Here is a 17,100-nt window from a genome sequence, read left to right as displayed (position 1 = left end):
GATGACAAGGGTTTTATTCTGACTTCGACTCAATAGGACACATTTTGCCTCTGATGAGGGGATATAAATACCACCTGGGGGTAAGTGAATGATGGGTGGTATGGGATTTTCCATTCCCCCCCTCTATGAAGTACTTATGTGCTAAAATTATAGTATTGAATGACAACAAAACTACCAAAAATGTCTCAGATGTTTTTTTTTGTTTTTTTTTTTTTCTTTCCTTGGGAAAAAAATCTGTTTACCCGGCAACGATGGAAAGGCAGCTTGGTAAAGTGGAGTGAACAGTGGGTCGAGAGTTTCTGTTTTTGTTCCAGGCTCTGACCAACTAACAAACCAACTTTATGTCCTTGGACAACTCCCTTCCCTTCTCGTACGTTCAGTTTCTATGCCACGGAGAAGCAAAGGGTCCACCGTCGGCAGGATACACTCTCTGTCCTGTTTATTTACATGGATTTACACGAAGAAGGATTTCACTCCTTCTTCAGCTTGGACTTTGAGGACTTAAGAGAATTCCCTGCTCCATCACTGCTTAGGTTACAGATATTCAAAGAGAAGCTCCCGTTTGAACAGAGTTTAGGAGCTAAAGATAACGTGCGTGGATGGAGGAGGCAGGGTAACTGGATAGAAGGATAGAATTAACACAGAGCCAAAATTGATACCAGAAATCAAGAACAGAGCTTCCTCACTCCGATCATCTGTCTTCATTTATAGGTGACCAACAGAGACTTAATGAATAACAGCGAGGCGGCCTCTTAGCAGTCAGATGTTCGTGCTAGCCTAGAGCGTGAATCACACAGATAGGAAGTGGCGGAGGCTGCGTTCGACTTTAGCTGGTCTTTCTCTCACATAACCTGTTTAGCCGCGATGCTACTTCACCTTGCAATTTAAGGTGGAAACTTTCTGCCTCCAGATCTGCTTCCTTAGCCGCCCTTAGCATCACCGAGTTCCTTCAACGATTCTATGACACAGGACTAGAGAGGCAGCAGACCTCCTTCTGGAAAATGTGCCCCGATGCAGCCATGGCAGCTGTTCCGCAGATATGGGCAATGGACTTGCAAATTGTCTGCGGTGTGGGCCAGTTAATTCAGAGAGTGAGAACAACTGCTTGTATTTATTCTGCAGGAAACCCATGACTGCTGTTTGCCTTCCCCCACCTACCCCGCAAACTTGGTTTTCTATTTCCCTACTTTACCTACAAGGCTAATCCTATACACTGCTGCGGAGCAGGACACCAGGTGACCTGTCTGCTGACCTCGATTCCTCAAGCAAAACTGATTTCCAATTGCCTTAGTTAACAGCTAAAGCAGGGATAAAGTCTCCCCAGGAACTTCAGGACCATCGCCCTCGCCCACCCCTCACCCAGCCCAGGCTGTGCCTGCCAGTTCGAGTCTGGCCTAGATCTTCACCTTGGATTAAGTAACCTCTCACAGCTCTGTGGTCACACGTGCTGGTCTTTGTTTTCATAGGCTTTGATCCTTAGCTCTTTCTATGGTCTTTGGCTCAATCTCAATACTGACTCATTTAGTTTCTGGCTGTTTAGAGCCAAATACCAACACCCAAATCAAGCGCAGCAATTCAGAACTGAGACCCGGCCACTGACCCATTTTGCTCCGCCTCTGATCGCTACAGAGATATTAGATAATATCTCTCCACTGCCATCCTGATAATCTTCCAAGAATGAATCCCAAATCTTTGACAGGGGGTAAGTTAAGAATGCTGAACTAATAAGCTAACTTTTGGAAATGATGTGGTTTTCCCAACATCAAAAATCAATAATTTCGTCCTCCAACAGCAACCAGATATCCAATGATTCAATTTAATTCTGACACTAGCTACCTGAAATTAATGCAAACACACAGGTTAAGGGATCCATCCCACAAGACTGCCCTGACTTTAGATGTCAGCTGAAAGTGAGGCCCCTCGTCCACCCACACTTCTACCTAGCCGACATAAATTCAAGAGTTCCCACAACTCCCTACTCAGTTTCTATAATTGGCTAGAACAACTCACAGAAGTCAAGAGAGCACGTACAGTTAGAGGTTAAAGGGTACGACTCAAGGATGACCAAATAGAGATGTGTTTGGGGGGTGGTTACGATGTAGAGTTTTCATGCCCTCTGAGGGTGCACGACCTGCCTGGCACATCCAGGTGTTCACCAACTCAGATGTTCCCCAAAGGTTTTTATGATGGTTTCAGTGCGTAGGTCCAGTTGATTAAATCATGGGCCAGCTTCCTTCCTCTCCCAGAGGAGGTCAAGAAGTAGCCTGAACATTCTAGTCTTCTAATCATGGCTTGGTCTTTCTGGTGACCAGACCCCATCTTGAAGCTATTTACTCCTCCCTCCCCCATGAGTCATCTCATTAGAATACAAAAGACGCTCATCACTCAGCAGAGTTTTAGGAGCATTATATCAGGAATTGGGACAAAGGGCAAAGTTTTTTTATTATACCATAAAATCCTAATAAAAATTTGAACTCATGATGAATTCAACCGAGTCAATATTCCAAAGAGTGATCTATCTCAGCGTGCAAAAGAGAAACCCTTATCCAACTGGCCGGGCCCTGGGGTTCAAGAACCGACAAGGGTCTCAGGCACCAAGATTCGCTGAGTACCGACAAGGTGTCAAGGGCCATTCGAAGCTGTGAGATTATATCTGGGAACAAGGTAAAACACCTGTCTTCCAGAAGCAATGTTCTGGTTGCGAGAGGCACGCGACACTCAAGCTGTATGTTCAGGTTGCCTTAGGAGTCTCCTTTCAGCTGCAGAGAGAGTAGGAAAGGGGGGGCGAGGGAAAGGAGCCAGAAGGAAGAACCAAAGACGGAAGAAGAAAGTACCAGATCCACGAACGGGACCTAATGGGGAGAAATGGGGCGAGCGACTTCACTCTGAGGGACTTGGAAGTCCAAAACACAAATCTCAGTTCCCTCTACCCAAGAGGCCAAGCCACAGGATATCCAGACGAGCTTTGTACACCCCCTCCCCTGCCCAACACACACCGGAGGGAAACTGCCAGCCTTTAGGCAGCTGTGGAGAAAAGGGAAGTACTGACTCCACCATCTGTCCTAATCTCGAGCCCCCACCCTCCCTGTTCTCACAGCGCAGGATGTTCCTCCAGCAGAGTAAGTTTGTTCTTGACCCAGGGCATTTGCACCGGAGCTTCCTCCCAACAGTCTTGCTCCCAACATGCAAGTACTCATTCCCACACTGCGTCTAGATCTTAACTCAAGCACAGCCCAGAGCAGCGTGCGCCGCCCACCTGGATGAAGCCTGCCCTCCTCCCGCACACAGCGCCACCTCCACCCTCTCGCCCTGGGTTTCCTTTTCTCTGTACAATGTGATTTAAATCTCTTTGCACACATTTCTAAGAGAACACTATGTGGGCAGTTCTTTGATTATTTTCTTTATAGCCTGAATTTAGAACAATATCGACCACGAGGTGCATACTTAACCTTTTGATTAGTGACAGTTGGTTGAATAAGTTATAGATGGTAGCGTCCTATGTTATATGACCAAGGAACTCTGGCCAATGTCAGTTGAACTCATGGAGGAACGGCAGCTAACTGTTCGATAGCCTACAGGATGGCTGGTGGCCGAAGAGCTTTGCCTCACTGGAATCATGAACCTATCAGGTCTTTTGTCTATCAGACTGAAATGGGAGATGGTGAGGCACAGGTGACTGGTACAGGGACAATTTGTAAAAAGATAACTGCTAAGTGCCGTTGGAGTCTGGGTGTGCAAGTTTCTCCTACTGGGGACATAAAAATTGTCCAGTCTTTGGAAAAGCATTGGATCTCGAGCCCCAGAAGCTCTGCGATTCCTGTTCTTCCCAGCTTCTTTGACATTTTCCAGAGTTTGGACAAGTGGCAGAGAGTCCAGTTCTGCTTTTGTGCATAGATATTCTTTCTTTTTTTTTTTTTTAAATTAAGTTTATTGGGGTAACATTGGTTAATACAATTATATAATTTCCAGGTGTACATTATAATTTAACATCTGTATATTCTATTGTGTGTTGACCACCCAAAGCCCAGTTTCCTTCAGCTGCCATTTATTTGATCACCTTTACCCACTTCACCCTCCCCTGCCCCCCTATATTTGACTCCTTTACCCCATCTACCTCCCCACTCCTCCCCCGTCCCTGCCTGGATATTCTTGTCCTAACTCTCCATGCTTTGAGAAAATCGAGAGGGTCTCTTGTTTCTTAGAAACCAAGAAATCCTAACAACACCTTCATGCTTTCTGTGGCTTTTCAGCCCTGGTAATGGCAAATTATGCTTGGGTTGTGGAGAGAAGAAGAGGAAAGAATCAATGAAAAAGGAAAGAGATCTCAAACAGACGGAGGGACATCAAGAACCTCGAGGAGCTCGTTTGCACTACTATTAATTGTGTGACTGTAAATGGTCACATTTGATATTCATATATATGCAATTAGGATGCTTTTGAAAACGAACAAACACATAAAAACGCCACCTAAGATAACCCTATAAACTGGCTTAATAAAGAAATTTCTCTCTCATACAAGAAGCCCAGGTATCGTGGTCAGGGACCAAGTCTCATTTCTCTCCTTTTTGGTGTAACGACTTCTTCCTCAGGGTGGCTTAGCCTAGAATGTCATGTGATGGATTCTAGAATCTCCTAGGAGCATGAGAAGGGTACTCTCCCACATCAGAGAAAACATACCCGACCCCAAACTCTGATAGGTGGGAGTCTGTGTTCCTGAACTCTTTGCTATTCAGATGGTCAGGTTGACCATTACTGACTGTGACCATCTGAGTCCCACTCTTGGATGTGGGGGGTTTATCTACCTCCCTGAGTCGCAAGAGCTGTATAAGGTAGAGTTGGACAGCTGAGCAGAGATAGAGTCTCTTAGGAAGAAGGAAGGAAGCGATGGATGTATTATCACCGTTCCACAGGTGAGAAAGCTGAGACTCAGTGAGGTTAAGTACCACGGTCACACAATACTCGCCGACCACACAACTAAGTGGCAGATTAAAATATGTACCCAGGTCAGTCTCTACCCAAGTCTGTGTTGAATGCATAAGGGATAAAAAAAGGGGTGGCAGGAGAAGAGAGGAAAAATTGGAAAGTGAGGGAAAGTGAGAAGTAAGGAAGTCCTAAGCCCCCGCCCCCAGCAGGCCTTACTAACGCACCAGGGCCAGCCTAAGAAGCAACTGTCACTGTGTAGTTTTCCAGCTCATTACTTCTTGGCATCAGCAAGTTCTCATTTGTGAGGAGAAAACAATGACTTTTAAAGGCTCACGAAGATTCTTGGACAGCAACAGAGGCTTCCCCAAACATAATTTCATTACATTTGGAGAAAAGTGAATCTGCTTTCTTCAGAGACAGTCTTCGCTTCCAGATATATTAATTTACAAATGGACAGAAAATGAGTGTCCTGTGCTTGGCTGAACTCCAGATATTAGAGGAAGAAAGTAGCTAAAGTTATTCAACTAGAGTCAAATGTAACAGAGACTTCCAAGCCTGACTTTTAAAGAAGCTTCCAGATTTGTAATTTTATTCTGAGTTCGGACCTCTTAGTCCTGGAGAATGGTAACAATAAAGAGAGAGGAAAGTGTCCCTCTGTCCTGTGGGACAACCTGGCCTGTTCCTTGCTGCTGTGATATCATTTCATGGGTGTCACAGGCACAATTGAGCATTGCTGCTTGGAAGAAACTTTGGAGTAGAAATTACAGGAATTCTTGGGTAATCCATTCCATATAACTTGTCATGGAATTATCTCAAAGGACGTTCATTCTAAATGGCTCTCTCTGCCTCGCTTTATAGGCCAGAGTTGGGCTCCCTCAGCATGGAAAGTAGGAGTGGAATCCGGGGTAAATGTTTGTCACTGAAACCACGCCCTCCCAGGATGCTTGCCATCTTCTTTTCTTAAATTAATCAGTTATTTTCTCCAAGGAGGAGAAACACATTTCCAATTTATTTATTTACCTGCCACTGTGCTCACAATTCCAAATTTACTAATATTTTAGAAAAATCTTTTCCACAGCATCCTAAAGAGGCCTCGACATTGAAACAGAAGTCCACACAAACTACCGCCAATCAACATCTGTAAGTCAATACGGAACCAATTTGCCATACATGTTTTAGGTCTTCCCAGTTGAACCTGAAGGATGGGAACATTCATTCCTTTGATATGGCGAAGTCTCAGAGATTTTAGAAATTTTGGCACAGTAGAAAGATCAATGGAAAGATTATGGATGTCAGAATAATTACCAGAACCCTGGTTATCTCGGATTTAAACCCTATAACTTTGAATAAGTCAAGGCAAGTCTTGATGACTCAGTTGTCTCATATGATGGTAAGAAAAACTATTACCTATCTTCAGGTGTAATTGGTCTTAATTTGTATTGTTTGCCACGCCGTCGATACAGGATAGGGTCTCAGTGGACGTTAGTTCTTTTCTATCATAAGGTGCTCTTATTTTTTTATTTGAGCCAGTTTTCATCCTGAGAAATACTTAGTAGAATATTTCTAGACTAAACTTAGAGGACCATACCTAAACAAAACTTCCTGTTGGTATCAGTATTTCAAAGAGAGATCTGGTTCTGGTCACATCAGAGTAATTTGTATTGGATTTACTCCAGTGGCAATAACCATTAAAATCCTCAAAAAATATTTCAAAATATTTGGAAGAGTTGGACAGTAAGCAAAAGTAGGCAGATATGATTCTTGAAACAAGAAAGGTAAATTAGACAAGTTTCACATTTAATTGGCTTTTACTCTGCAGAAATGGAGAAAAAATAACTCAGACATTAAAGAACAGCATTCCTGGGCAGAAGAAAATGGTATAAACTTAAGGCTGGAAATGGATAGGAAATAAAATGAAATGAAGCAAGCCACATTTGGGAAGCCCCAGATTCTGCATACCAGTTATTTCTAAATTGTCGATCGATTCGTAAACTTTGTATTCATGAGAAAGGTATCAAGGAATCACCAAGGAGCCCAGCAGAAACCAGCGGTTGAGGGCTAAAGAACTGAGTGGTTTGAGCAGTTACTGAGTGGTTTGAGCAGCGGTTGAGGGCTAAAGAACTGAGTGGTTTGAGCAGTTACTCAGTATTGGGAATATATAACTTGGAGACAATGTCCGGTTGAGGGCTAAAGAACTGAGTGGTTTGAGCAGTATTGGGAATATATAACTTGGAGACAATGTTCCACCACATTACAGAAGTTTTGTAAAAACTATGGGTTTTTCACTAAAAACAAAGAAGCGCTATGTCATAACAGCAGGGACTAAACCAAGGGACTAAGCAATAAACAAACAAACAAACAAACGAACAAACAAATGAACAAAACAAACAGGTCCCAGAAAGCCATAAATCTAATCCAAAATTATTTTCTAGTAATTTAATTGCTTTCCAAAAGAAAAAAAAAATAACTGAACTTTATTTCGAGGAGGATAACAACATCTGCGTGTCTACATGAATTCACAATACTGTATATACGACAATTCACTAAGCATAACAAGAAGCAGAGAAATATGGTCTATAATCAAGAGAAAATGTAGTCAAGAGAAACAGTCTGATGGATGACTCAGGTGTTAGATTAGAAGAAAGACTTTAATAAGTTTCTATTAAAACTTTCTTAAACTACAAAAAAGAGCAAAGGAATCAGTAAACGTTTGAACATTATCAGGGAAAATATATAAAGTATAAAATAATCTAGTGAAAATGTTGAACAAAAAAATGCAATATGTGAAATAAACACGGCAATAATGGACTTACAAATGGTTTGAATACATCAGATAAATGATCGGTAAATCAATCAATATAAAGTAAAGCCCAGAGTTGAATGAACATATTGAACACATTCATAGCTTCAGTAACATGTGGAACAGTATGAAACTGTCTACTGTGCAAGTAATGTAAATCCCAGAAGGAAAAGAGGGAGAAAATGGTGTGGAAAAAAAATGAAAAAATAATGGCCAGAAATATACAAATTTGGAGGAAAAAAAGTGTTCATCCACAAGTCCAGGAAGCTCAGAAAATCACACACAGATAACATGGTTAAACTGATGCAAACAATAAGTAAAGAGAAAACCTTAAAAGTAGCCACAGATGGCTATATACTGTACGGAGGATTGGTTCACTGTGAAATGCCAACGATGACTCACTTTTAATTAGCTACAATGGAGATCCACGGGCAATAGAATGCCATCTTTAAGGTACTGAGAACAAATCTGTCAACCTAGAATCCAGTAAACTATTCTTTGAAAGTGAAAGCATAATTAAGATATTTCATATTTTTAAAAATCTGAGAAATCCATCTCCAGCTAACTCATACTGTAAATGATAAAGGAAGTTCTTAAGAAACAAGACAATAATATTGGGTAAAATTTCTGATTTATATAAAATAAGGAAGAGTGCCAGAAGTAGTATATATGTGGCAAAATAAAATTTTAAATTTTAAATTATATTTTAATATTTTCAATAAATAATAAAATGCCCATAGCAAAAAACAAATGTGACATTTATAACACAGGTAGAAGTAAAATGTATGACAACAACATAGAAGATATAAAAATAAATTGGAATTATGCAATTATATGGTTCTTGCCTGATATTTAAATTAATACGTTTTAATAATAGACTGAGAGAAGTCATTTCAACAACTAAAATAATTAAACAATCAACTAAAAATATAGAGCTAGTAGGTTCTACCTAAGAAAAATTAATCATAATAAATAATTAATTTGAAAAAAAGTTGAGGGAACAAAAAGAGAACAAAGAACAAATGGGGCAAATGGAAAACAAATAGGAAGACAATGTATTTAAATCTAACCACGCTGGTAATTACATTAAATATAAGTGGTTTAAATATGCCAATTAAAGGTAGATATTCTCATAATGCATTCAAAAAACGAACTAACTATATGGTTACAAAAATGCCACCCAATTTCAAATATGAAGGCACTAATAAATTAAAAAGAAATAGAAAAAATAAAAATAAAACAACTACAAAAATATGTGAGATACAGCTAAAACACTGCTCAGAGGAAAATTTATAGTTAAATTTTTATATTAGAAATAAAGTTATAAAATCAATTTTCTAATCTTCTAATTTAAGAAATTAGAACACAAAGAAAAAAATAACATAAACCCCACGGTAAGAAGTAAAAACTAAAAGCTATTCGATATCATTTATAAAGGCAGAGGTTACCAATATGAGAAATAAAAGAGTAAGACATAAAATTTCTGCAGTTCTATGAACATCAAGAAGATGATAAGAAAATATAATACGCAACTGTATAATGACAAATTTTACAATTTAGAGGAAAAGAACAAATTTTTTGAAAGACACAAACTATTAAAGCTTTTAAAAGAGGGAATAGATAACTGAGTATTTCTACATTTGTTTTAAAAATTGAGTAACATTTTGAAATTTCTTACAAAGGTAAATTTTACCAACTGTTCAATTCACAATTAACGACTCTCCATACACTTTCTCAAAAAAATAGAAGATAAGTAAACATTATTAAATTCATTTTATTAGATCAGAACTTTTCTGACAAAAAGATCGGATGAGGACATCACCAAAGAAAAGTCAATAACTCTCATAAACATTAGTGCAGAAATTTACAACAATTTTTTTGCAAATCAAATCTAGCAATGTATAAGAAAGGATAATGCGACATGAGCAAGAGAGATTTATTTTAAGAATACAAGGTTGACTTAATATTTGAAAATAAATTAATGAAAGTTACCCTATTCACAGACTAAAATAAAAAACAATTGATCATCCTCAATACATGCAGAAAAAAGAATTTAATTAAATTCAACAGCCACTCATAATTAACAAGAAAATCTTCCAACAAACTGGAAATACAAGGAAACTTCCTCAGTCTATAAAGGGCATTTATGAAAATCCTTTTGTAGTAAGTAAGTGTGTAATGTAATTTTTACTTAATAGTGGATTATTGGTGGGTTTGTTATAAAAATTAGAAATACCGCAAGGATATTTACTTTTAGTACTTCTTTTAACATTCTACTGTATGTTCTTGCAAGTACTAGTTCTGAAAAATAAATAAGTGGCATTAAGATTGGTACAAAAGAATTGAAATTATCTTATTGATAAATGACTAGATTGTTCACATAAGTAATCCTAGGAAATCTGAAAAAAAAAATAAAAACCCTAAGTCGTCAGAGTACATGGTTAAAATATTTTTTTTAAAGATTTGAATTTCTGTATACTAGACATAAACAATTATAAAATTAAATTGAAAATTACCATTTATAAAAGCATCAAAGTTACAAAACACATAAACATATATTTTGCATTAATGTCTAAAACCTCTTCTCTGAAAACTGCCAAACATTGCTGAAGGACAAGTTTGAGACCCAGATCAATGGAGAGGTGTACTTTGGTCTTAAATGGGAAGACCCAAAGTGTCTTTGAATTGACCTGTGGATCTAGTACATTCCCAGCTAAAATTCTTGATCTTACTATTTAAAAATAGATAAGCTGATTCAAAAATTTATATAAAAATATAAATCATTTTAATGAAAATAATGAAGTTAGAGAACTTACACTCTCTGATTGAAAGTCTTTCTAAGCTAAATACTCTAAATATCATTTTAATGGAGTGAGAATAAACAAATACATCATTAGAATGTAATAGGAAATCCAGAAATAGACCCACAAACATATGGTCAATTGATTGTTAGCCAAGTCATCAGCCAATACAGTTGGGGGAAAAAAAGCTCTTTCAACAAATGATATTGGAACAACTAGATAGTAATATGGAAAAAAAATGATTAAGGGAACTTATCTCACACCACCAAAAAAATTATTTTGAGATAGACCATAGAACTAAATATAAGCCAAAACGCTAAAGATTCTAGAAGAAAACAAAAGAACAATGTCATGATCTTATTTCTTAGAATACAGAAAGCACTAAATATAAGAGAAAAAAATCAACAAATTTGACTTTACCTAATTACAAATAGTCATCAAAAGATACCATTAACAAGGTAAAAAGCAAGCCTCAGAGTGGAAATAAAGTATTTGTCGTCCAAGAAACTACAATAAAATCCACCACACACCCAGTAGAATGACTAAAATTAAAGTTAACAACTCCAAATAGTGATGAGGATGCGTAGCAACTGGATATCAGGTATTTTAGGGGAATGTAAAATAGTACAACCATTTTGAGAAACTTTTAAGCGGGTTCTTTGAATGTTAAACATTCATCAATCCTAGGAACTAGGTATTTATGGGAGAGAAGTGTTAGCATATGTCCACAAAAATATGTGCATTAAAATTTTCAAAGCAGCTTATAGATTATAGTGAAAAACTAGATAGAATACAGATATTTATTATCAAGAAATAGATAAATAGACTTTAGTACATCCGTAGAATATTATAGAAGAATAAAAAATAACTAGTACTAAAAAAAAAAAAAGTACGAATATCAGAAACATTATATTCAGTGAGAGAAACCAGACACAGAAGAGTAAATGTTGTATCATTTCTTTCATATAAAAGTTCACTTGAAGTTTAGGTTCATTTAAAGTCTAAGAACAGGCACGGCCAAGTTGTAAAGGTAGATGGAGCTTGACTGTGTATGATCATGAAGAAATGCTCTGTGGTGGTGAAATGCTCTGTCTTCTTTGATGTATCAATTATCTTCTTGCCGAGAAAAAAACACCACAAGAATTAGTGGCTTAAAATGCTGATACGGTTCTGATCTTCGTGCGGAATTGGTTCTGTGGTTCTCTGGTTCTCCATGAGCTGTCCTAGGGTTACCAGTTGTCTGCACTGGTTTCTCATACATGACAGATACAGAAACGGGCTCCTTAAGGGCTAAGTAAGGAACTAGCAGAGCCTCATTTCTGCCACATTCCGTCAGTCAGCTTAAGTCACAAGGCCAGCCCAGATTTAAACGTAAGGGGAAGAGATCTCATCTCTTGATGGGAAAAGCAGCAGGCACATACAGGGTGAGGAGGCCAGCTTGGCAGCTCCTTGGAGACCATTTAATTCAGTTTAAGTATGGGTTACATGAGCGTACATATTTGTCAAAATTCAGCTAACTATACTCTTTAAGATCTGTGAATCTCACTGTATGCAAATTAAAGCAGATGCACAGTGGACTAGACTGTGACTACTTAGAGTTCTCCTCTTCACCCTTTTTTATCTGAGCATATGAAAAAAAGTAAGAGAGGGGAAAAGATCTAATAAATATATATCAAAATTCCTTCACTTCCTGAGGTTTTTTTTGTTGTTGTCGAATTCTCTTTCCAGAATCAATTAAATGGATGAAAGAAAGTTTGAAGACCAAAGAGAAAAATTAAAATTGCTCATTAAGTCTTTCATAAAACTGTTTTTGAAGAGTCATAATGTGTAACTTGGCTACTTGCACAAACTAGTCAAAGCTTGTAGTAGTTGAGTGTTTTACCTTGTGCCGGGGTCAAGTTCAGTGTTGGAAAAAACAGGCTCTGGAGATAGACGACTTGGGTTCAACTCTACCACTCGCTCGCTAGCTGTGCAAACTTGGCGGTGGAGTAAACTCTCTGTGCCTCGTTTCCCCGACTTGTAAAAAAGAAACGATGCCACATACCTGACTGACAGAGCTGTCACAGGAGTTAGAAGAGGCCTTTGTGAAGCGTTTAGCCTGGCGTCAGACGTGCACTATGGAGTCAGTGTAGACCAGTGAGAACATGAGAAGAGATAAAATGCCCCCGAATAATAGGCATTCCATAACTCAGCAGCTAAAAACCTTCTCGAGTGAACCGCACTCTCGGCCCCCGCCCCCTCCATTGGGACCTCCGAGTCACACACACACACACACACCTCCCACCCTCACTCTGTTCTGTCTCTGCGGGGCGCCGTTAACTGTGACTGGACCCTAAATATCTGGACTCTTGTCATCATAAGATTATGCGTGGGAATGCAAATCCCCGTAAAGAAGAATCTTATCATTATTAGGGTTGTTTATAAGAAGGCGAATTCCCCAGTAAAGGGTCATTTTCTAATCACTAGGCATTAAAGGAGAGAAAGCTTAATAACATTTCCAGTTTTACTCCTTCATGTCTCCAGAAGGAAATGTGCTTCAATTCTAGTTCACACTGGTCAGCCTTGCCGAACCATAATTTCCTCACCTAAAATGGAGATAACGATAACCATGTTTAAGTAACTGCCGTCCATATTAGTGGTGATATATATCAAGTACCTAGCCCATAGTGAATACTCTAGGTAGTTATCACCACATATGAAACCCCGATTGTATGTCAAGCCCTGTGTTGGAATTCGCAGTCCACTAGGAATACAGATATAGCAAGATATAATTATAATACAGAATGAAAAAGTCGCATGGAGTATGAAAACAGTTCTACAAGAGCAACGAGGCACACTGACTGCCGGGGTAATTATGAAGTAAAACTGAAAATTAAAAACAAACAGAGCTCAATTGTATTCGATTATTAAATTCAAAAGATTATAGTGGTGCTTGAAAAGCACTCTGAGATGTTTATATTTGGTACAATTGGAAATACAGACTTGAGATATGAAACCTGACGAAGGTTATAAGAAAAAGAGAACAAATTTCGAAGTCAAAAGATTCCGATTCTACTATCGACTGCAACTTCATCTGCGTGAACTTGGATAATCGATATACACATCCTTTGCCTCAGTTACGTAATCTGTTTAATGGGAATAAAACACGCTCTCTTACCATGTTGGTTATAAGGGTTCTGTGGGATAATACACATGAGATCATACAGCTGTTAACCTCAAAATAAAAGGCCTTTTGAAATAAGAAGCAACAGGCACACATTTGAGATGAAAAAGAGTGGCTATTCAGGAAGCGTTAATTCAGGCAGAAGTCCAAACACCATTCCAATTAGAAGGAAAGGTAGTGGGAATTCATAAGCGGGGCAATCACATCCACAGAAGGCGGGCATTGCTATTGGTGCAGATGACATAGCCTAGTGATGCTAATTCTAAACAGTGTTTTTAATTTTCAATCCAGTAGCCATCAGTCCAGCAGTCAAAATAGCTGCCTTCTTGTTATCTCTGCAAGCAATTCTTTGCAACAAAAGGTTGCTTTAGGCCCCGTCCGAAGGTTGTTTTACCCTGTTTTAACATCCAGGGGTTTGAGACATAAGACGTGCAAGGCAGTTTCTCTGGAACGGCAGCTCCCTTTTAAAATGGCTTCGTTTATTTATTTTTTGGCACAGCGAAGAGCCAGACACAGCTGGATAGATGTCTGGTCCCTCCTACTGAAATATGACATGGGTCATAGAGTAGTTCTGGTCTCTTTAGTTCCAGTAACGGAGGGACCTACCTGAGTGGCTTGAACCATCGGAACACTATTATGATCTCGCAGAGTGAGAAGTCCAAAGCCAGGGCCATAGAGTTGACTGACCCAGCAAGACTTTGTCCATGGGTCTGCTCTGCCTTCACTTGCTGTTCGGTTTCATCCTCCGTCTGCCCTTCAGGAATGGCTATGGCACCTCCCGAACTCACAGCCTCGTTCAAAGGTGTCCAGCAGCAAGGGAATTTCTTCCTTCCTACCTGAAATTGGTCCTCCTATGACGAAGCAGCTCCCAAACATTTTGCTCATTTGTTCATGGGGTTTATATATGTCACCATTTTCTGTGATAGAAACTAAGGCTGATCATTTAAACATATTTATTTACTTTAAAAGTAACAAACTTATTTCATGCTGCGAAAGTAGCATTTTAATAAAAAAGAAAAACATCATATTTGCTAAACCACAAACTATAGTTATTTTTTTTAATAAAAAAATCAGTGAGAAGTGGCATTGATATTAGTGGACAATTGGGTGCCACCACCTTAATTCCTGCTAAGGGACAGTCTTACCCTCCAACCCATTGCATCCTCTGCACACATGTCAACACAGTGGCAAAGAGACATGCAGTCTTAGTATTATTGTGACAACAATGGTTCCATCCTTGAATCTAGGAAAAGTCACACTTTGAGAGCTTCTGTGCATTTTAATAAGTAAAAAAACACCCAGCTTTAGTTAAATAAACCTAACAGAAGAACTACAATTTTATAATAGATGGTTGATTGAATAAATCTTATTAAAAACATGCTCTACTTGCTTTTATTTAGTATAAGACTGGATATTTTTTCGAAAATTACAATCAACTATATTTTATTTATTAAAATATTAATAAATGTTTATTGTGGAAATTCATTTATAGAAAAAAGTCAAGTTAAAACAATTTAAGTGATAATTCACCCAAGTTGGAGATAAATCCCGTTAATATTTTAGCGAGCATCTTTTCTTTCTTTCTGTGCGTTTATACTATTTTGCAACCTTTTTTTTTTTTTTTACCTTAACATGGTCTCATGAACATTTTTTCATATCATTAAATATTTATGGGCGACATCACTCTAAATTATTCAGTTCCCCTTTGACAGGACATCACGTTCTGCCTGCAGTGCCAGGTGGCTTGGTGAGACAGTTTTGAGAACCGATGGCCTGGCATTTAGGAACTGCCCTGTGATGGCGTTTAGTGATGAAGCTGCCGCTTTGACTCCTTGCAGCCTTTCGACAACTACTAGCTCCTCACGGACATCCTACGTCCCACCCGCACATCCTGTCCTCGTCTTTGATTATTTTCCTCGCCATGGCTGCAGCCTCTCCTCTGTCCCCTTGCATCCGCTTGACTGGCAAAGCATCCTCCAGATCTTTCTGACACCAGCTTCTCCTTCCTGGTACCCTTCTCATCCTGCCGCAAATCATCCTCTTCAAATGGGACTGTCTCCCCATCGCCCTCTGAATCTTAAATTTCCATGACTCCCTCTAACTCCTGTTGTCGACTTAACAGCTTAGTGTGGACCTAATGGCTCCCCACCTGCCTCCAGCCTTGATTCTCCGTTCCTTGTTTACCTGGACCCCCAACTCCATCCAGTCCGCTGAGGGACTACAGAGCCCACTGTGCCAAATCATGTTTTTCTAAAATGACCACAACAGTATTTCCACTTCTATGCATTCTTGCAGAAACTTTGTATTGCCTATCAGATGGTGAAAAACAATATTTTCCCTTTTCCTGAAAGTGGGTGGGTTTTTGTGGCTGCCTTGAACATGGTGGAGTGACATTGCATGAGTTTGAAAAGGAGGGACAGCTTCCATCTGTCTCTCTCTCTCTCGGGAAATAACTTCTGGCCAGTGTTGAAGAAGGCCAGCTACCCCGAAGCCACCATGCTGGAGAGGCCACATAGAGAAAAAGGGGGAGAGAATGAGATGCCCCAGGAGGCCTAGCTTTTGCAGGCACCAGATGCTCACGTCTCCCCATCCAGATGTATGAGTGAGCAGACCTCCAAAGAGTGCAAAAGTTCTAGATATGGAACTGCCCCAGCTGATGCTGAACGGGGCAAGCATGAGCTGTCTCTGCTGACCCCTGCAGAATTGCAGACTCATGAGCAAAATAAATGTCATTGCCGCTTAAACCACTAGATATTGGCATGCATGGTTTTTAATTAGCAGTGGATAAAGAGAACATGCACCCTGCCCCTTCCTGCCATTTCTACAGCAGATAAGCGTTCCGTTCTTTAGAGCACTCTCGGCCCCACCAGCCATGGGTACTCCCATCACACTCACGTAAAACTGCCCGCAAGCCGCTTCCCAGTCTAGCAGCTCCGTGTCTCCAAGCACTGATGCACTTGGTTTGTCTTCTTCTCGGGCCCTCATCTCTTTATTCTTAAAAAAAAAAAAAAATAGTCGATAATTGGCCACGGGGATGAGGAGCATGACAGAGGGCCTGCAGTTAGCATTAATACGATGGCTAGGTGGAGGGCCAGGGGAGAGAGAGAGCAATTGGGGAGATCATTTTATGAAGTATATAGATGTCTAACCAACGTACTGTATGCTTGAAACTAATTTAAATATATAAATTTAAGAAAAAAATATATACCGTTGACTCATACAAAATACTATACTTAATATAATATGCATAAGATTCAAAACATTTAATGTATGCATACGAAATAATATATATAATAGATTCATGTTAGGAAGCATAGTAATAAAATGTACGATCATGAGCTAGATGTCGTAATTACATCTCAACATTACCCTCTGAACACCTTTCCTGGAGAATTTTGGGTTTATCATCCTTC

The sequence above is a fragment of the Pteropus alecto genome, unplaced genomic scaffold (genome assembly GCF_000325575.1).
Source record: "Pteropus alecto unplaced genomic scaffold, ASM32557v1 scaffold8, whole genome shotgun sequence".
NCBI classification, from domain to species: domain Eukaryota; kingdom Metazoa; phylum Chordata; class Mammalia; order Chiroptera; family Pteropodidae; genus Pteropus; species Pteropus alecto.
The sequence above is the reverse complement of the archived record's forward strand: the minus strand, read 5'-3'. Positions refer to the sequence as shown.